Source organism: Callorhinchus milii, unplaced genomic scaffold (assembly GCF_018977255.1).
Source record: "Callorhinchus milii isolate IMCB2004 unplaced genomic scaffold, IMCB_Cmil_1.0 Scaffold38, whole genome shotgun sequence".
Taxonomy (NCBI): domain Eukaryota; kingdom Metazoa; phylum Chordata; class Chondrichthyes; order Chimaeriformes; family Callorhinchidae; genus Callorhinchus; species Callorhinchus milii.
Genome location: NW_024704779.1, coordinates 469,464 through 492,196, shown reverse-complemented (window position 1 = coordinate 492,196; position 22,733 = coordinate 469,464). Strand labels below are relative to the sequence as shown.

Sequence of the window (22,733 nt, the reverse complement as noted above, 5' to 3'; positions counted from 1 at the left end):
TAGAAAGAGACCACAGCTACAAGTACCACCAATTGTACAATAACAATCTCTGTATGGTCAACGATCATTTGAAGAAAGTGCCAGATAATGCTCAAATCGTTGGCCTTCAATAAATCGGTTAGAAGAGCAGAGAGCTGGCTTCAATGGTGTCGCTGACAGCGGCAGTTGTGTGTAATAAGCTTGAGGATGTGAACCTCCTGTCGATGAATTATTTTGCTCAGGATGAAGCTCTGAGGACCGCCGCTTGCCTATGTTTGGGTACAGTAGGAGAAGCCATTTAAAATAGCAAAAATGTAACGCTAAAATAGGTAAGAGTTGAACGAGGATACGACAGAATCTTGAAGGTGTAGCAGAAAACTGAAAGAATGATCGTGTGGATCAGTGTGGAAGAAAGCAAAGTGATTCTGAGAGCAAGGAGGCAGGAGATCCCTGGTCGCAGTATTTAGGTCACCTGACATTCTCGGGTGGTTTACAAACACGGCAGCCAATTGCACACAGCAATAGCCCACAATAATTCAGGGATGAATGACCAATGCTTTTTTTGTTTTGCTGAGATAACTTACGCCTCACTCATCCACTATCAGTGGATATAACCAATATAGAAAGTCAGGTGACCGGATGGCCTCTTCAGTAGGAAAAGCCCGGATCCAACCTGGTGACTGATAATTGAAGCGAGTTCCAATAATAATAATAAAAATAATTCTTGCATTTGATGAAGCGTCACGTCTTCTAGCTGTCTCACAGCGTTTTCCCTGTCTCCCCCTGACGCGGTCCCGGGACCAGTTAATGCGAAGCGCTCTGAGAAGCTGTCCGGCGTGGAGTACGCTATGTAAATCCAAGTTGCTGCTTTTGTTTTTATTACAAAACAGCAACAACTTACATTCATGTAGCACCTTTCACGCAGGGTAGAAACCCAGAGCACTTCGGAGAGGTGGAACCTCACGCAGTGCGAGGGAAATGGGCAGAAGGGTTGGGAGTCTTTAGGTGGGGAGAAAGCTGTAAGACCTTGTCGAAGAGGAAGGGCTTCAGGCAAGATCGGAACGTGGGGAAGATGGCCAATAGTACAGTAATGTTAGCATGTAATATAGACCCTGGTCACATTGCAGAAACGCGTCACGTGATACACAGTAATGTGCTGTGAAACTCATACTTTTTATGCGAATACAGAAACCATTATCAAACATACAACTATGAAGGAAATAAACAATTTGTGACCAGGACAACGGTGGAAACTCGAAATATGTTTACAATAGTGCGTTGAAACATATCAAGGCACAGCACAGAAGAGGCTATTTGGCCATAGTGACTGAGCTGGCTAAACAGATTAACATTCTCATCAGTTCCATGTTAATCCCTTTACTCCCATTACTCTGCAGATTATTATTTTCTTTCGTATCTTCGGGTATATATGGCGAAAAGAGGCAATTGGATCTTAACTTATATCAGTTGCAATGTTTTCTGCAAGTTTGGTCCCTATTCTAATAAGCACGTCTGGAATCATAGTGAGTGTGCAGAAGAGATTTATTTGAAGTGTAACTAGAGATGCATGGCTGGAATAACAGTATTTATTTTCTTTCAGAGAACCTTGTGAGGAAACGTGATGGATACCTTCAGAGCAATTTTTATTACAGGGTCATTTCCGAGATGTGGTTTCAACTAGTCTGTGATTTTGTGACCGGAGGATATGAATCTACATCATCTTAAAGTAGAAAATGAGACAGAGTGGAGGTTAGTTGCTGAAAACGCGGCCACCATTTGCGGAACACGTGGTATGCGGGTCATTAAGGCGATATACAAATATAGTTTATTATTGTTGTTCTTTTATATATCAACACACGTTCACCTCTCTGCCCACTCTGGTACACAATGGATGGTAGTCAAAAAAGCTATAAACCTTCAAGACGTTACCTCACTTCCTAAACCAAGTTCAGCAAATATCACACAGATTCAGCCTTTAGACCATCTAAAGTCTGTCTTTCAAATTTACTTTTTCAGCATCTCATTGAAAGTAATTATCAGTAACCAAACTCCAAACTGGTACCCAATAGGAAAATGAATCCAACAACAGTTTGGTTGATCTTAAATGTACCTTTCATAAAGTATTCAAATCTATAATCGCAGAAAAACTAGATGTAATATGTGATAATGGACATCCTTTCCTTCAGAAGCAGATCCACTTTTGGTTATTATCCATGCGTATAGCTACATAGATTGACACTGAAAGACACTTGAAAGAGGTTAAGCAAAGCTGGATTCCTATTATTTACCTTCTGTCGGCCAATTATCTTTCTCTGTATGTGATGCAATCGAAATATCAACACTATGATCCACATATGTGACATACATGTCTGAGTTATTTGAGTAAGGACATATTTAATATCAGTCTAGCTGTGCAACTTTCCTAATTATTATTTTGCCTATTATTGGGTTTATTTCTTCCATGCAACTCATACCGTTGCTCAATCGTTCTCTGAAGAAAATTGCCATTTTTATTGCGTACTTTCACCAAATAGATATCCCAATCCATGTCGAATTATAAAGTTTCATTCCTCAAATTCTTTTTCATCGTTGTATTTTCGCCACCATTCTGCGAAGTGCTGGATTGAAATATTTCGAGGAAATCAACCGAATAAAGAAAACATGTACAGTGGCAACTGCTGCTTTTATTCTGCCTGTCATAAACTTTCACCTAATTGGTTTAAAATCGCAGAATTCACGAGAAAAAAACACAGCTACGTTCATATGTTTAAAAATGAGATATCAGGCCAGGTGCTCACCAAAAGAGTCGACCACATTCTGTCCGTTAAGAGAAAACCTCTGATATGCACAAAGCTTCATGCTGTTTTCATTTTTTTCAACCAATAGCCTTTTTTTCATTCATTAAGATGATCACAATATCAGCACGGAGCCGTGTGACAGAGCGCTGGACAGGATATACTGTAAAATTTGTGTTTTGTGACCTACCGTGGCACACAGTTTGTGCAGTAATGTCCCACACACAGCAGTAGAGGGTGTGAGGAATTTGGTGGGGAATTCGATACTGGAAAGTTAAACTCCCTTAACTTTGGAATCGTTAACCAGAATAATTATACATGTTTCGCCCACACACATGCACAATCAATTCATTTTAAAGTATAATCTTTGAAGTGCTTTGAGACGTCTGGAAGACGTGAAAAGCTCTATGTTAAATGTAAGTTTTAATAATATTATTAACATCCAGCAGCACAGGCACAGTGCACACCTCAGTTAAATATTTCTTTCTAACTGAGAACTTCTAGAAGATCTCCTCTTCCTCATCTCTACAGCTGGGTCTCTGTCAAGGCAATGTAAATTTCTAGTCTTATATATGCACCATTATAAGCCATTCAGACATTCTGGCATTGACCGAATTTTATGATAATAGCTGGACCAGGCCTGTTTTGCAGAGACTTTGATTATTATTCAGAGATCATCGACCTTCACGTGAAGTATGAACTCAACTTATTGACTATATCGACAAATGAAGACGAAAGATATTTTGGCCAATAATGTAAACCAATTTACAATGGTCAGGTTAACAAAGACATGATGATCAGCATAACTGCTCAGTAGTTATTGTTCGTGTAGTTTGTGTTGAAAATTATAAAAGAAGCAAACTTTCATTTTACTTGTCACAAGTATTGAGGGTCATGTGAGAACAAAGTTAATCCAAACTACGTAAATATTGTAACCATTTGAATTACTGTATTAATGCGCCACTGATCGGGAGAAGAGGCCTAAAATGTGCGATCAAATATCTGTTGCACTTATTCAGATGTGTTAGCTCTGGTGGGTAGCCATGTGGGGTGTGAATCTGACACACATGTGAGCACTTTGTCGTCTGAGGTTTGAATCCCACAGAGCTTTGATCTACAGTGTTTGAGAGGCCTGTAATTATACTACAGAAACGCTGATGAATGTTCTGATTCGTGTTACATATTTTGTTCTTGGCTTTTTGTCGACTCAAATAATTGTTGCAGCAAAGCACCAGGAACTCCAACAACAACGGCAACAATAAGACTACATTAGCATAGCGTCTTTCACGTCGTTCCATGGGGCAGCCTGTGCCGACTAACATCAAATTTATCCCTCTTAATAATCTGTCGCTGTAGCTTTCGCTGTCAATCTCTCTCTCTCTCTCTCTCTCTATCACACACACACACACATGGTTTTAAGCAGGAAATAAGCAGCCGCGAATATGTTATCTGACAGCAGTTGCAGATGTAAATTTTTAATTGCGAAATAGGCATCATAGCACCCTAGCAATTTAACGCACTGAAGAAAGTCATTCATAGTTTGTCAAATGTTGGTTATATATATTCACATGAGGTAGTCCTGATGGGCAGACATGTCGGGTATGAACACAACTCAGATGTCAGCACATTGGCTTCTGAGGTTAAAATCCCACAGGGACTTTTTCCTACAGCGTTTGAGAGAACTATAATTAAAGCACAGAAACGCTGAGGAATGATCTGTTTGTTGTTACATATTCTGCTAATTGCTGTTTTATGTAAAAATAGTAGATTTAGGTAACTTGATCGAATGTGTTAATTTGGCCGCTCTTTACTTCAGCACCGCATCCAGTTGCTGCTGCAAATCGCGAGGAAGTCTGTGGCGCAGCTCGTGTCGAATAAAATATTTGTTATCTCTTTGTACGACCCGCCTCTGCAGATTCTGCTGCCGATCCACCCCACCACACACCTCTCCCAGCCCCCCACCTCACCGCACCTTCCTCCCCCCCCCCAACCACGTCTCTTTCTCTCTCACACTCACATGCAAACGCGGTTGATTGATATCAAGCAGGAAACATTCAGGCGGATAAGATGTTTTCAGATGTCAGTTGCCATAGTATCTCTTTACCCGTCAGAGAGCTACCGTGGTGTGTTCAGCATTTATAGCACAGAAGAAAGATATTTGTTGATCGTGTCTTTTAAAGTAAAACGTGTTTGTCCTAAATTACCTGCCTTTCCCTTTACTAATCTTTGGAGATTAGTCCTGATTCACAAAGGAGAGACAACATTAAAGTGAATTTATTTCAGAGAGGGGGAAATGAAATATGTAAAATATTAAACTATATTCACCGTGAACGAGACAATCACAGAGCAGCACAGACATTGGAGCTCAGAGCCTCAGGAGGCCACGGGGACCCAGGGCGGAGAACAGACATTGCAGCTCAGAGCCTCAGGAGGCCACGGATACCCAGGAAGGGCAGAGACATTGGAGCTCATGGGTTGTCGTCTTTATGGAAAATTGGGGCAGAGTCAAGAACGTTTCAGACAAGAGTTGTTGGAGGTTATACGCGCACAGTTATAGCAACAGTTTGAGTCTGGAGAATACTACAGTGAAACTGTTTAGCTTCTATATTGGGAGATTTTGCGTTTCAAGCACCGAAAACCAGCGGCTTCTTTCAACTGAACCAAGCTGCGAGACACTGAGAGCGCGGCACAGTCACTACTCTTAGAGGAAAGCTGAACATCGGATCAAACGTGTTGAACCAATTTTTGAAACCATAAATAGAAAAGGAGAGACAGGAGGAAATCTGAACAAAGGCGACTGAAAGAGAAGGAGAAAAAGATAAGTTGGAAAAAAGAAACAACAGGAAGATATCATTTCTGGGATACATTTGACCAACTGGAAAATACAATTTGTTTGAAAACAGCTAAACGATGGAATAGGTGAGAAACTGGTTTAAACATTCAGTTATTTAACACGTCAGGTACAGACAAGTACACTTTCTGTATATTCTGAAGTGACACTTTTAAATCTGGACAAAGTGAGACAAAAATAAATGGGAATTATAATCCGGTTAAAATTGTTTATATGAAAGTTTGTTGAAAATGTCCATCTGGGTCAAGGTTTAAACAATTTATTTGTCAATTCAGAGCTTTGGAACTTCGCAAATTCTTAAACAGTGTGTTAGCTAATTGTCTCATTTACTGTTACATGCAGTTTGTAGCCGTTTGTACACATCATTTTTCAGGAGCAGCAGAAAACCGACTTCAGAACCAATAATGATCACCAATTAGACAAATGCTGGAATGTAAACTGCACCATATAGAGAGCTGGTCTTCAACCAGGGAAAATTGCTCTCCAAAATTGTCCCAGTGTAAGGACACCGTAACGTTGAGATTCTTTCTTCTAATTTGAATTTTCTCTGATTTATTATTTGCTCTCCCGAAAGGCTCCAATTAATCCTCTCCAGCTCTGAGCCTCTCCAAACTGGAACCGCTCCCTGAGTCTTTCAGAGCTCAACCTCTCCAGCCCATAGCCTCCTAAGCCTTGAATCTCTCCAGCCCTGAGTCTGTCAAGCCCTGAGCCTCTCCAGCCCTGAACCTCCAGCCCTGAACCTCGAGCCCTGAGCCTCTCCAGCCCTGAACCCCCAGCCCTGAGCCTCTCCAGCTCTGAGCCTCTCCAGCCCTGAGCCTCTCCAGCGCTGAGCCTCTACAGCCATGAGCCTCTCCAGACCTCAGCCTATTCAGCACTGAGGCTGTCCAGCCTTGATCCTCTTCCTGAGCCTCTCCAGGCCTGACCCTCTCCAGCCCTTCACCTCTCCAGCCTTGAACCTCTTTCTGAGCCTCTGCAGCCCTGAGTCTCTCTGTCGATAAGCCTCTCCAGCCCTGAGACTCTCCAGCCCCCAGTTTCTCCTGCCCTCAGTCTCAGGAGGCCTAAATGTCAGCAGCATGCCTGGTTTACTGTGAAGCTTATGTGTTCAGGAGCGGCTCAGCACTAAGACACAATGTGAGTGTTACTCGATGCTCTCTCTCTCTCTCTCTCTCTGGCAACAGCAATCATAAACCCGCAACAAGACTCCACAATCTAATATTTTACACAGTGACACCGCTTATGCTGCTGCAGGAGATGCTGGAGTAGTTTTGCTCAGAAACATTTGAAAAAATAATTGTTTGTTGTTGATGTGAATGTATCTTTCGGTTCAATGTGATGGCTTCACAGCACTGCAGGTGCCTGTATTTGCTCGGCTGATATGCAGGATGTGGCTGTATTCTGTACGGCATCTGTACTCATGGCCTAGATGAGTTTGCACTGTGAGCGCCACTGTGCATTTGTCTATTTATCTTTATTTTTATATCTGACTGCGTGTCACTGCCTTTCCCTGATGCGGCATATGTTTATATCATTTTCTGTGTTTATATGTGAGTGTGTGTGAGACTATGCGTTTGTTTTAGTGGGTTCGTGTGTGAGTTAATGCATATGTGTATGTATGTGGGAGCTTCGTGTCTCTGTACATGTTGCATTAAAAATTAAAATTCATTGCATATATGCGCTGTAAAGTTTCAATCCGCTGTTGGTTTGTCCCTGAACTGTGAAGCCTGTTGTAATTGATTGGCTCCTAGCTCCCCACTTCGAACAGTTTCACATTCCACAGTAAAAAGTTCAATATTCTCGGATGCATTCTGATTTACTGGGATACTTTCAAAATTATTTTCACAGAGACTGTCTTGTCGGCTGCATTTTAAAAGTTTTCATATCGTGTAACAGACTATCATCCAAAGAGCAAAACAGTTTCCTGCCGGAAACTGCACTCCTGATCTTGACTGATTTATACAAGACACAGAGAGAAGGTGGCAGAGTCACTGTGTGTGTCAGACATTCGCATTGTGAATACAGTCAGGATGACTGAAACCTTGACCTGTTCCTTCACTAGGGAGAGGTCTGGGTGAGGGTGGGTTGAAGTTGAGCAGCGCTTGGCCCCACGCTCTCTGCCGCTGGTGATCAGACACAGAGGCTGAGAAGGTTCAACAATAAACTCGCAGACTCTCACTGTGTCGCTGCTCAGGCAACCGTACCTCCCATTAGGAGATGTTTCTCATGGCCCTTTTTATGTCTAAAATATGCCTTTATATGTAAAGAAGTGGTCCAAAGCTTTAATTTAAATTAGAAGTTTTATTCGTCTGCTGAAGGGTGAATTTGAGCAAGTTTCTCCTTCAACATCAAATACCAATATTACAATTTAAAAACACCAGAATTTCCTCGGCTAAGAAAGACCAACGTCTATCAAGTTCGCCTTCCCCCATCCTGACAGACGCTTGGTATACCACATTACTGTATTCCGAGATATTATTTTCTTGCAGAAACCTATCTCATTTGATCCTGAAATAAAAAAAAAGCTTTTTTTTCCCATTTTCTCGCTATCGAGCCCATTCCTTGAGGTTACTAACCGTTCACTGAAGTAATGTGAAAGAAGATTTTTTCTGAATTTACCCTCTGTCTATCGCAGGTCGTGTCCTGTAGTTGCACTGTTCAGTTCAAGATGAAACAGTTTATCATGAGCTGCCTATAATCATCATGGCTGCCGTGTTTTGGCTCCCAAATATACAGTCAATTCCCTTTGCAGTGCATTCTGTGAAGCGCTATGGGTCGTCTCAAACACTTAATCAGACGCTATATCAAACAAAAGGATTATTATTTTTATTATTGTTACATGCAATGTAGTGTAACTTCATGTAAATATGGCGATTGCCAAGACTCTGGATAAAGTTCTGTGTCTATCTCCGATCAAGAACACAAGAGACATGTTGGGGCCGAGAACACATTTGCTGCTGATTGCTCCACATTCCCCACTCACATACTCCAGTACCTGTAATCATGCACCACACACACATGGACACGAGTTTCATGGCCCCTCTCCACTCATAAGCCACATTTCCGCCATTATTCTCCCAGGAAGAACGCTCAAAGAGAAACGACGGGCAATTATATCCATATATGGTAATATCACCGCTCATTGGCGAATCTTATCGGGAGAAAGTTTTATTTTATACATACCAACAATCTGTTGGTTGTATGCACAGAGACATTGATTTGTGGTGAGCTGTTGTCCGGTGCTGGAGGGTCAAGATTGTAGTGGTTGACATCAATCGATTTATACCCCTCACATCACTATCAAACTGTCCAGTTGTGATGCTGCGTTCACTCGTCATCTACCTTCTCCTCCTTACGCTGACATGTAAGTTAATGGTTACTGATATAACTTCATTATAATCATACTCTTTGTGTTATGATTAATAATAACGGGTGGTGATTAATCGCTGTTACTCCTGACCACGGTACACACTGATCCTGTAATAGAAGCAAATTATCTTTACTGAATTACACTTTCTAATATGACGTTTCATGGTAGTGCTTTTTTCTTAATGTGCAATAACATAATTATTTATTGGCTTCATGATTTGTGAGTCAGTAGCTTCGTGCGTTTCCAGAGTAATCCGTTTTTTTGAATCCATATGTACCTTAAATAAACAGGGGAAACTTGCAAAGGACAGATTTCTTTTTGAACAAAATATGAGAAATATTCAATTGATCATTTTCCCAATCATTCACTGATAAACATCTGTTTCATCGGAAAATTTGATTCATAGCAAAATATTCAAACCATTTTTGAGATTCTGAAAACTCTTTTAAAATATTGTATTCAACGCATTGGAAATATTATTGCCTGTGAGGTCTGGAGCAATGTGAATAGTTGCTTTGGGTTGTAATTCGAAGCAGACATGGATCATGTCAATATTCTAATATTTTTGATCTTTTTAAGTTATTTATTAAATAATATTCTGGCTTGCATGTTGATATGTGCAATTTTGTAGTTCAAATATGAAAAGTATTTCAGCTTTAACTAATGTGTTTTGGGTTAAAATCTCATCCGTTTTTCGAGGTCAAAATTGCTCCTGCTGGAACACTAAACATTTTAAATAAATGTAAACCACTTCGTTTCTATTCACCTTCTTTTTGATTGAAGGCGACACGAGTATTATTGGTTTATGAAGAAAGTTTTCAATACATCTATTACATATCCAAAAATGGCTGTGTTGCTTTCCATCAGAAGCGAAAGAGGCAGAGAGTTGGGGCGAAATAGTCAGCGAGTTGGGGGCATTGGGAGATGCAGTTCCCGAGCGCGGAGTCTGAATGGCTGAATGTATTCCTATCTTGAGTTGAATATTTTGCTTTCTTTACTGACCCAAAATAAATCCATCTAATGTTGTTATCCAAGAACTACAATTGACAGTGAAGACCTGACACTGAGGGACCTGGTACTGTTACAGTGAAGCTGCTTCTGGTGCCAGTTTCTCCTGTTCATCACCAGCTCTGCTCTGAGCAGTGAAAAGACATTTGTTGAGTGAGACACACAGACTGACAAATGCAGGAATTTAACATTTGCTTCAATTTAAAATTTATCAAAATAATATTGATTGTGTCAAACTATTGCTTTGCAAAAAGAAATTAAAAACCATTGAGTTAAACACATCAGTAAATGTTCCATTCCTTGTGCAAGATATTTACTTATTTGCTCATTGCTCTTGATAGCGATACAGAAGCAGATTTTTCTGCATTGATTATAAACCGAGACAAGAAAATACTGATTGTTTCAAAGACATTTGCAAACTATGAGACATTTTTTTCTAAATCTAGAACATTTTTTTTTCTTTTGATTTTTCTTCCACTTTTTAAACTAAAGATTTTACAATTTTTTGCGATAAGAAGCCAATACACATGGGTTTATATACAGCTCCCAGTCCCCGTGTTGTAAACACGGGCTGAAACTTCACGTCCTGCGCCGTTGCTATTGACAGTAATCGATCTGGAGGAGTGGATCATCATAGAGTGAGAGCATTAACTTAGCGACAGCCGAGGGCAGGTCCCTGAGAAGAACATACATTAAATCTGTAACATAGGGACCATCATCCACAGAACCATAGCCTGAGCCCGGCTATGTGTGTCTGTGTCTCTGTCCTCACTGTAACTGCAGCTGAGGTAAAATACCGCAGGTTTACAGGACAGTGTCGGGGAATGGCTTCACGGCTCTGACCCTCGGCGGCTTTGATGCTTATATTGAAAACAAGCATGACTGGGAGTAAAAAACAAAATTAATATAAATAATAAGTGACCACATGCAGGAGACGCACACTCAATACTCTACATGGCCACTTGTTAGAAATACACTAACCAGTATTATTTCACGTCCACTATTGGTTATAATTATAATATTAATAATAATAGTACTATTGTGTGTTCGGGTGAGGAAAATAATAATAATCATTGCATTTGATATTGTGCCTGATCATGTCTTCAAGACAATTCAAAATGCTTCACATGATGCACCGTGAAGTAAATTGACTGGAAAGCGAAATACGGCAGGTCATTGTGCACAGCCATGTCCAACACAGATGGATTGCATGATCACATTATTATTATTTTTATTACTACTATTATTATTATTATTTGACAAATGCCCTGTCAGCCTGACTCCCCAGCTCTTCCCTTCACAAGCTGCAGCCCAGCCAGATTCTGCAGCTCTTGTCCTCTCCAGCACCAGCCATGGCAGTCTGTCAGCACTGCCTCACATGGCTATTGGGAGAGGACAGAACCTACAGGGTTCCGGGTGGTCTGCAGCTTGTGTTGAGAAGAGCTGTATCGAGCAGACTTCTCCAGGGCAAAAGATATTTAATTGGAGACGATGGTGGATTGGGAGCCAGAACAAGGTTGAAACTATTTTTTTCCTGGAGTTTAAGTCCCTGCATGGCCTCGTTCCACTGAACATCAGCCAAAAGCTGCTGTAACCTTGGCAAATTATTGTTCATTCTGTAGATTATTTAAAATGTAGGAAATAACGGGACAAACAGATTGGATTATATTTGCGTTTTATATCCATTATCAATCCAATGGTACTGTACTGCCTGTAAAATAAACTAGCATTAAATTGATTTGTCGTATATATTTATATATATTTGTATTGAATTAAAATGCGAGGATTGCTTCAGATAAATTAGATAGTGAACTTATTGCAGATAGTCAATTATCCTCCTCCTCCACGGCATGTCCTCCCACCTCAACCTTCAAGACCCTGTCCTTGAGTGGTTTACGTCGTACCTCTCCCACCGTCTTGACTTTGTTTCCACGAATGGCTTTCCCTCCAGCCCCCGCACTGTCATGTGCGGTGTCCCTCAGGGCTCGGTCCTCGGTACCCTCCTCTTCACCCTCCATATGCTCCCCCTTGGTGACATCATCCGCAGACATGGGGTTAACTTCCACATGTATGCTGATGACACCCAACTCTACCTTTCCTCCGCTACCCTCAACTCCACGAACACCGATGTCCTGACAGCCTGCCTGTCCGACATCGAGTCCTGGACGAGAGAAAACATTCTTCAGCTCAACGTGCGTAAAACTGAGGCCCTCCTGTTTGGCTCACGTCAGCGCCTCCGCATCTGAGGCGCTGACAGCATCACCATCCAAAGCTGCACTCTCCACCACTCAAAGCCAGTCAGGAACCTCGGTGTTTTGTTTCACCCTTTCGCCCTCATATCCGCGCCACAACTGGCACCGCCTTCCATCACCTCCGGAATATCGCCAGACTACGGCACTACATCACCCCTCACGCTGCTGAAACTCTGGTCCACACCTTTATCACCTCAAAGCTGGCTATGTGAGCTCTCTCCTCGCGGCCTTCCCGCCACCTCCCTCCACAAGCTGCAGGTCATTCAGAACTCTGCAGCTCGTGTACTGTCCCGCACCAGGCTTCGGGACCACATCACTCCCACCCTCGCTCGCCTCCACTGGCTCCCCATCCCCCAGAGGATTGATTTCAAGATCCTCATCCTCACCTACAAGGTCATTCACGGCCTTGCTCCCTCCTACCTCTCTGACCTATTATCCCCCTACATACCTGCCCGTAACGTCCGTTCCTCTGGCTCCGGACTGCTCCACATCCCCCGCCCCAACCTCCGTACCATCGGTGGCCGGGCCTTCAGCCTCTCAGCCCATAGGCTCTGGAACTCTATCCCCCAATGCCTTCGCCTTGCCTCCTCCCTTTCCTCCTTCAAGGCCGATCTCAAACCTTTCTCTTTGACCGTGTCTTCATCTCCCCTCTCGACTCTCGACCCCCTCCTCGCTCCCTCCCTTCCCTCCCCTCACCCTGACCATTTCCCCCCTGCTGGGGTCCTGAGCCACCTGTACAGCGCCTCGGAATGTCCTCCCGACGTGAAAGGCTCTATAAATGGAATCTTGTTGTTGTTGTTGTATTTAAACAATGTATGTTCTGAGTTAGTAAACAAATAAATTCACGTCAAATGTAAACATAATTTGCAGATTGTTTATCATATAGTGTAACAAGACCCTAAACCACTCGACTTCAGCAAACCAAAGTTTGTTTCTTACTCATTTCAACATATTTGAATATAGTGCATCAATGAGATTTCGATGCCAATCGAGAGGACATCCTCATTAATTTAGATATAAATTTTTTTCACAAAACTAGCATTGTTTCAAAATATATAGTTGGAATTGAGGTCATATTCTTATTTTTCGTGGAGTCCTGTAGCTCAGTGGTTAGAGGAATCGATTTGACCGTGCCTTCAGCTACCCTCTCGACTCTCTTCGCCCTCCTCGCACCCTCCCTTCCCTCCCCTCACCCTGAACATTTCCCCGCTCCTTGCTCCCTCCCTTCCCTCCCCTCACCCTGACCATTTCCCCCTCCTCGCTCCCTCCCTTCCCTCCCCTCACCCTGACCATTTCCCCCCTGCTCGGGTCATGACCCAACTGTGCAGCGCCTTGGGACGTCCTCCTGACGTGAAAGGCGCTTTATAAATGGAATCTTGTTGTTGTTGTTGTTGTTGTTTGCAAGCGAGAGACAGGAGTTCAATTCCAGGCAGGTCGAAATCTTGGGCAAGTTTCTTTACTCCACACACAGCCTAATAAGAGTCCCTCCAAAACCAAAAACAATAATAAATTGTTCATTTGCAATCTATGACTATTTGTGGGACACTGCTATGTGCAATTGGCTGCCGCGTTCGCCCACAAATATACAGTTAATTCACTTTACAGTGTGTTCTGTGAAGCACTTTGGGACGTCCTCCCGACGTGAAAAGCGCTATATCAAATGCAAGGATTATTATTATTATTATTGGGTCCACTGCTCTTTCTAACACATAATGATCATAATAAACCTTGCATTTGATATATCAATTCCAGGCAGGGCGAAATCTTGGGCAAGTTTCCTTACTCCACACGCCTAATAATAATCCCTCCAAAACCAAAAACAATAATAAATTGGTCATTTGCAATCTCCGATTGTTTGTGGGACCTTGCTATGCGCAATTGGCTGCCGCGTTCGCCCACAAATATACTGTTAATTCTCTTTACAGTGTGCTCTGTGAAGCGCTTTCGGACGTCCTCCCGACGTGAAAAGCGCTATATCAAATGCAAGGATTATTATTATTATTATTATTATTATTACTATATGCATGATTTTGTGACTTGAGAAATCTGAAGGTGGATGCTAAGCACACAATTTATCCTTGAGATTGTGAAGTCATTGCTAAAGAAATTATGAACATCTGCTCTTTCATCTCATATTCCGCAGGTGCTGGCAAGTCACAATCTTTCACATCTTTGTCAGTGCGACGTTTAATGCTTGTGAACACGAATAACTATAGCATTGGCAATGACTTCTCAACGTTTTAGTTACTCATGAACATTGTGTATTTTAAAAGTAGTTTTTGTAGAATTTACATTGTAAGCAATATTGCTCTGAGGTATAGATTAGGTGCATCAATAATGAAGAATTCAGCTTAGTGCTACAGATGAAAGTACAGGAATCCCCAAGGACTGTTATTATCTGTCCACTCCCTACCCTCAGTAGGTTTTGGGCTGCTCCACATCCCACGCCCGGTCTGCCTCACCGTCGGCTATCAGCTCCTTTGCCAACAGAGCCTGGAGCTCCCACAGTCCCTGCGTCTCTCTTCCTCCTTTGTCTCCTTCAAAACACGTCTCAACAGCCTCCTCTTTAACCGCACATTAGGCCAGGCAGCTCCCTCACCCCTCCCTGCCCTCCACCATTGTGATACCAATCTCCAGCTCGGGGCCCAATCCCTGAGGTCCTCCCGATGTAAAATATGCTTTACAACTGTAAATTTATGGTTGTTATATCATTAACAGTGTTCTATGCAGTCAAGTGTCTGTATTTCTCACGTTTAAATATGAACATTTGATGTGTATCATGTGGAAGATTCAATTTACTAATGCTTTTTCAAGAAGCTATTCCGCAACGGAAAACATACCCAGAATAATACTGATATAAATGTTAATAAAAATGAATAAAACTGGTCTAAAATGACTAATCCACTAATAATTAAAGAGCTTCCACTTATAGAACACCTTTTTTTCTTTGTGGGTTACGTGAAGTCCTGTAGCTCAGTGGTTAGAGCACTCGCTTTGCAAGCGAGAGACCTGAGTTCAATTCCAGGCAGAAGGCGAAACCTTAGGCAAGTTTCCTTACTCCACAAAGAGCCTAATAATAATCCCTCCGAAACACAAAAACAATGATAAATTGGTCATTTTTAATCTATGACTGTTTGTGGAAAATTGCTGTGCGCAATTGGCTGCCGTGTTCGCCCACAAATATACAGATAGTTCACCTTACTGTGTGTTCTGTGAAGCGCTTTGGGACGTCCTCCCGACGTGAAAAGCGCTATATCAAAATGCAAGGATTATTATTATTATTATTATTTCCTGCTCAGTCTCCCTCTTGCTCCCTCTCTCACCTCCGAATCAGGAGGATGTGGGTTGGAAACCTAACTGCCACCCCACCCCCCAACCCCACATCCACCCAAATACACTCACCTCAGAATATACGCTCACACGCAACCACACACGTGCACGCCCTCGACTCTGAGCTCACAGTCCAGGCTGACGCTCCAGATTACCGATACGTGGTGGGTGGGGGGATTGGGGAGAGTGGCAGCTGGAAGGAGAGAGGGCTGTTTTGAAGTAGACACCAAATCACCTTACAAAAATAATAATTTGATCACTTAATCCACGACTGTTTGTGGGATACTGCTGCGCAGAATTGCTGCTGCGTTTCTGCCACAAAAGGCACAGTCACGACACTTTACACTATTTTCTGTGAAACCTTTTGAGACATCTCATTGACGTAATGAGTGATGGTGGATGTTAAAGATATCCTTTGTCATTAAGTTTGCAATGTCAATGCAATGTAAAATAGGAGGATCTGCTGTTTACGCTCATATTAAGCAGATTCTCGCAAGTTGTAATCTTTCAAATCTTTGTCAATGGGATTAATAAATTAATAAAATTGATCAAGAAAGACGACCACAATTCCAGTTAAAATATTTACATCTCCAGAATTCTTATTTTTCCAATTCGGTTGTGGTTCCGGCTCTTGCTCTCTCTGTCGCCTCAGGTTAGACCCCCCCCCTCCCACCCCACACACTTTCCACACCAAACACCCACATAACTAGTGGACTCTGAGCTCACAGACCCGGCTGACGCTCCAGCTCAGGGCTGGAGATATGGACTGTGTCAGGGTTAGAGAGAGGCCGCACTTTGCCGTAGGCGCCAAATGTCCTTGCAAAAATTATAATCTAGTCACTTAATTTTGGTCCACAACTGTTTGTGGGATACTGCTAGGCACATTTGCTGCCTAGTTTCACCCACAAAAGACACAAAAAGCGTCTCAAAGTACTTGTATAATGCACTTTGAGACTTCTCAGTTACGCGATCCGGCGCAATATCCAATGCAAAGATTATTATTAATCTTAGTAGCCTTTTATAAATAATGTATATATAATACATATATCAACATTTCTCCAAAACTTACGAGACATTGTAGCTGTATGACGACAATTTGACCACCCTGTATATATCGTGTCATGCTCGCTCAGGAGTTGTCGCTCTCTGAGAGAAAAGATTTTGCCCACAGTCATGGCTTTGAAATACATGTTTCTATGGTGATGCTCCAGTGCGCGCTCGGCGTGTCCTGGATAGTCTGAGGTGCTTTACGTCCCATGTAACATTAAATATATTTAATATTTACCCGTTCACGTGGAAATCAAATATCTCATAGCACTATTCCAAAAGAAGACAGAGTTCATCTCTTCGTGGCCTAGCGGACAATCCCCCCAAATAAAATTGGTCAATTACTGCATCACTGGTTATAGAACATTGTTGAACGCAATTGACAATCGGCTTCGCCCAGTGGCTATCACTGAACAATATAATATTATATGTCTATTTGTAAAGATTGATTGACTTTCTTATTTCATTTTCATAAATATGCTTGACTTCTTTTTCTCTGTGTATACTGCAACTAATTCATTAATAAATTTATTAATACACGAGGTTAAGAAATATCTTTTAGTAGGCGTCCTATTAGAATCAAATCTGTCAACAATACATGCAATTGATGAATTTTGCAATTTTGGTTTCAGGAGAGAAAATAACTGTTGTTAGGTTTGTAAAAATACCAATTGTAGATTGTAGTTGTAAGCACGCTTTTTATATGCTAAATATGCTGAAATATGCTGCAAATGTTGTTACATGACTTACAGATTTTTAAAGATCGAGAAATTTGATATTAATTATAGAAGAGCCAATCTCTGAACAGTGTTGGTAATAATCTTTACATTTGTTTTTTGCTTCTTTCACTTTCTTGCGTAGAGTGTGCCTGACAGGATGTAATATCAAGTGGAATGATTCTGTGTGTTTTGAGCAATGGTAGCAGCCAATTTGTTCACAGCAATTTCCCAGAAACTGCCATGAAGGAATGGCTATTTTTAAAGCCTTCTCTTCGGTTGATTCAGTTTCAAATAACTTATCTTCAGTTGATACAGTTTCAATCTTTGTTCATATAATTTATAAACTTACAGCTTGTGCGTCAGAATACAAAAATCTTTTCAACTTTCATTAATCTGCAACGCTCCCTCTTTGATTTCAAGATAAATCAAATGGATTTAATGGACAGAGTGAACGTGACTTCCATATATTTTCAAACAACTACAGAATAACGACCTCTGATAATACTTAATCCTCGATTTACCAACGACGGACAATGGCCTAAACCAGAAGCTATAACCAGATATAACCAGAAGCTTTATCATTGACTCTAGTACAATATTTTTATTGATTAGAGAAATAAGTAGAAAATGTATTCAGAAGCACTAATAGGAATTAAACACTGGTATAAAAATGTTAGTTGGGATCAATAACCCGAAAATTCCTTATCATGTTATAACTTTCACTTACAGAAGGCATCTCAAAATGCATCATACGATTTCTAGTAAAGTGTAAATTTTAAAGGCGAAACTGGCAACCAATGTGCATAGGCCAACGACCCATCAATAAAACAAAAATACAAATATAAGTTGCTGGGATTGTTCACCAGTACACAGGGAGAACTCGCTTCCAAATTATTATTTTATAATAATAATAATAATAATAATCCTTGCATTTGATATAGCGCTTTTCACGTCAGGAGGACGTCCCAAAGCGCTTCACAGAACACACTGTAAAGTGAATTGACTGTATATTTGTGGGCGAACGCGGCAGCCAATTGCGCACAGCAATGTCCCACAAGCAGTCGTAGATTGAAAATGACCAATTTAATTATTGTTTTTGCTTTTTTGGAGGGATTATTATTAGGCTCTGTGTGGAGTAAGGAAACTTGCCCAAGGTTTCGCCCTCTGCCTGGAATTGAACTCAGGTCTCTCGCTTGCAAAGCGAGTGCTCTAACCACTGAGCTATAGGACTCCATTTTATGCTCTGCAACTACCATGTTATATTGTTCCACTTGATATTCCTTTAAGACTTCCATCATCTGACCCTCCACTTGCCGGAATCTTGTTGCAGCTATCGATGAGCTAAATGGTCATACCTCCTCCACTTTCTACTCATATTCCCTCTGATACTAGGACATCATCCCACTGACACATTGCTCCCAAATCAAGACTCACCTTGGTATCTTAAATCCAAGGACCGTAAGAGTAAAAACTTGCCTCACAGTTCACTGACAGGTTTGTTTTTATCTTTCCAGAGTTGCAGCGCCCAAAACAGAATGCAGTGCAAAAGATGAATCTGTCCATTGATTACCATTATTTAACGTTTAAATCAACAACCCTTACTCGAAAACCTTCCATTTTCACTTCAAGTTTCAAATGACATTAGATCATGAACTTTCTCGCAACAAAAATTGAAAGGATCAGCTTGGTTGCATTCTATGTCTCCAACCTGCCCCACCCTACTCTCCTTCTTCCCCATTTTTATCCTTCCTCTCTTCTCTCAAGAACTCTGCTTCCGCATTAACTCTGCAAAAGACAACCATGGCCACTCCCTGATTATTACATGGGGCCTCACTTTCTCGAACCTGTGATAATTGACAATGCCATCACAGACCATGATTTTATCTCCCTAAGCTTCTCTACCCCTCACACCGCAGCTCAATCCACTGGTATCTCGTACTGGCTCTCGAAACACATCTAACTACACACCCTTTCTGGTGCCTTATATTCATCTTCACCCTTGTGCTTTGAGCCTCATATCGTGATGATCTGTCCTCCTCTGTGACTTTCATTCACAAGTATCTCTGTCATAATTGACTCCCTTGCCCTTTACAGATCCTACACATCTCCCACTCATGTACAAATGTACACAAACCACCTCGCTCCTTCAAATCAAACAAAAAGTCTATGACCAGATTTGGCTGAACTGCACCAATGCCACCACTCCGTTCTTGCCTCAGCTTCATAGTCCTCCGAATCCAAGAGCAGATGTGTTGAAAAATAGTATGTGTTGTTTCCTGGTGGCCTTGCCAATAATCATTTCACTTTTCCCTTCTTTCACTTGTTTGCTGATTGTGGAGTCCTGTAGCTCAGTGGTTAGAGCACTCGCTTTGCAAGCGAGAGACATGAGTTCAATTCCAGGCAGGGCGAAACTTTGGGCAAGTTTCCTTACTCCACACGCCTAATAATAATCCCTCCAAAACCAAAAACAATAATGTTTTGGTCATTTTCAATCTACGACTGTTTGTGGGACATTGCTGTGCGCAATTGGCTGCCGCGTTCGCCCACAAATATACAGTCAATTCACTTTACAATGTGTTCTGTGAAGCGCTTTGGGACGCCCTCCTGACGTGAAAAGCGCTATATCAAATGCAAGGATTATTATTATTATTATTATTGTTGTGGTGATGGATATGGAAATCATTACTAAAATCTGGAGTTGAAGCAAGCCTGATGCAAACGGGAAGAAGAAAGCAAAACAGGAGTTTCACAGTATGGTCAAAGTGGGAAGGAAACTCGTGGGCTATGCAATCTCAGCAAAGAGTAGTTTGAATGTCATGTTTCCTTGCTGCAGCACAATCTATAGTCCCAATTTGCGAATTGTAAAAAGGTGTTCCTAGCTCGACAAGCAGCGGTAAAGCTTGCTAGTCAGCGATATCCATTTCAAGCTATTGGGTTTCAGATGGATAGACCGCAACTGTACCTCAACTCAATTCTGGGATCTCCAAACCTCGGTTCTTGCCAACTTCTGACTAATACTTTCAGGAATTATATAAGCATGGAGAGAGTCTGCATTCTATTTCAACAACTTATGTCTGAGATTTCCCCATGTATGTGTGATGTGTGAAAATGTCCGTTTGGTTTTTGGATTGTCTTTAGCCTGACGATGAGTTTCTGCATGTGTCAGACACCAGGCTGAACAAAAATAAATGGAGGTGGAATTAAACAATGTTCTGAAAGTATTCATATCAAAGATTAAACGGTAAGTGCAGGAACATGGAACAAAAGTAATTGCTGCATCAGAATCACAGTAAGACTCTGCATGGTTTCCCTATGCTCTGTCACGTTCTATGGCTTTGTTTAATTTCGCTTTCAAGGAATTTCAAGGTTCAAACAAATTTAGTGCCAGACAATAGTATATTTTATTGTTTTAAGCAGGTTCGATTTGAAAAGAATGATACATTACATTATCATCTTACTGCCTCTTCAGGTCGTTAATGGATGATAAATCTATCAGAAATACAGAAAGATACTTTCAAGTAAAAACAGTTCCCTCAAACCAAATCATTTGGGTTAATTTATTTCCCTTTGATATGTAGAATTTGCTAGCCAGTAAAATAACCGACATAAGATGCATTGTGTTTCAACCTCAAGATAAGTAACTTGAATTCACATAGCTCCCTCTAGGTGGAGTAGCAATTCATAACTCTTAAAGGTTGGAGAACTTGACATTGACGGGGACAGGCTGGAGGTGATCAAATACAAGCTACCTTGTGTACATGGTGACATTTCATTATAGATTGTTCTGGTTGTTTTTGTTGTTGCATCGTACGCTTTGTGTGGACGCACAGAGGGAAAGAAAGAAGGGCTGAGGTTGAGGGGACTATACAAAGGTACATAAAAGACCACGCTTCAAGTTAGTTGGGTGAGGGATGGGCAGAATTACGGAATGAACAGTTTACTTTGAGCAGTCGAACAAACGTGATGTGTGAAATGGTCTGCTTTGGCCATTGCTGTAAATTTCTGTTGATGTACTGGCCCGTGTCCACCTGTGGTTGTTTGTGATTATGTAAAACTTATACAGTCTTATCATTGACTCTTGGACTAACGATAATAATCTGTAGAATTTGAGTTTATTTCACTAAACATTCATCACCGAAATTGAACTTTCAATCTGACCATGAGCAATAACGTTGAGCAGTGGAAGGAGCACTGACCGGTCTTTATGCGTGGCTCTGCCAAAAATAGTATTGTGGGGAATGTGATTGAATAGGTCAAATGGCGTCATTAACCGAACTAAGCTTCCAAAGTATCTAACTGGCGATAGCTTTCCCGTTTCAGGCCCACAAGTCGATATTCAAGCAAAGCAACTATGTGAGTAGCACGTGTTTCTTTTAAGTTTTACGGTACGAAGCGTAACATGCATAAAGCACAATTAAATCAAAACGTTGCCGCCAACAAACTTCGAACAACCATCACTCCAGCCTACGCCCGACCTCCAGACATAATATTCATTAAGTATACTGTTTTGCAATTTGCTGCTGCTTTTAAAGTTCCCAGGCTCCATTGGCTTCCAGTTGCAGAATGGATCATTTTTCTCGATCGTGACGCTCGCGTACCTGTCACATCATGCATCAAATCTCCTCCAGCTATGCTGCTTCCATCCCACTCCTCTACCCGTCCCATCCCTCCACTTGCTTCGGCCAAAAAAACTACTTGCATTCGTAAATCGCCCCTCATTCAGGATAGAGTCCCAGATCACTTATGACAGCATAACACCAACCACGGGCAAAATGTATGTTTAATGGAAGGTCTGCCGATGTGATCTAAAAGAGGAGTCAAGGACGAGTATTTGTTGAAGAGCGTCCCTGAGTTTCAGTGCAAGGTCTGCACTTTTAATTGCTCGGAAACACTACCGCGAGTTTAGCAAGTACAAGATGATGTTCCTGTTGCTGTGATGATCTATCCCATAGCTTTAATAAATCTCAAGTAGTGTGTTTCCTCGACTAATTTTTGGCCTTCACTATATTGAGTAGAGAGAGAATTATTTCCTCTGATTGTTTGAAACTTAAACCCACATTTGTGGGAACTCTGAAGGCGATTCACGTCTTCCGTCTAAGCATGACAATTGGAACATACATTGACTGGCTGTCTTATTGAGAAAGGAGTGCAAATGGAAAATAAATTGATCTGCGCCGCGACCATCCCTTCCCCTCCCTATGTAATTCCTCTTTGCATTTACACGCTTCTCCACCCTCTTTCCATCATGCCACTCACTCCTCGATTACGGTTCACACTCACCTTTCGTCTTGTATCTATTATGTAATCATATCACATAATTATAAAATCGGAATAGCGTTGTCCCGCATCCCGGTAAACCTATGAATGTCAATTGACATGTGAGAATAC

At 41.5% G+C, this 22,733-nt stretch overlaps 1 protein-coding gene across 1 annotated transcript in view; it reads left to right on the top strand.

Annotated features, from left to right (window-relative positions):
• Nucleotides 1-22,733, top strand: part of LOC103189877 (deleted in malignant brain tumors 1 protein-like) — a 54,424-nt gene that overhangs the window by 15,406 nt on the left and 16,285 nt on the right. The gene's annotated exons all lie outside the window — the stretch shown is intronic.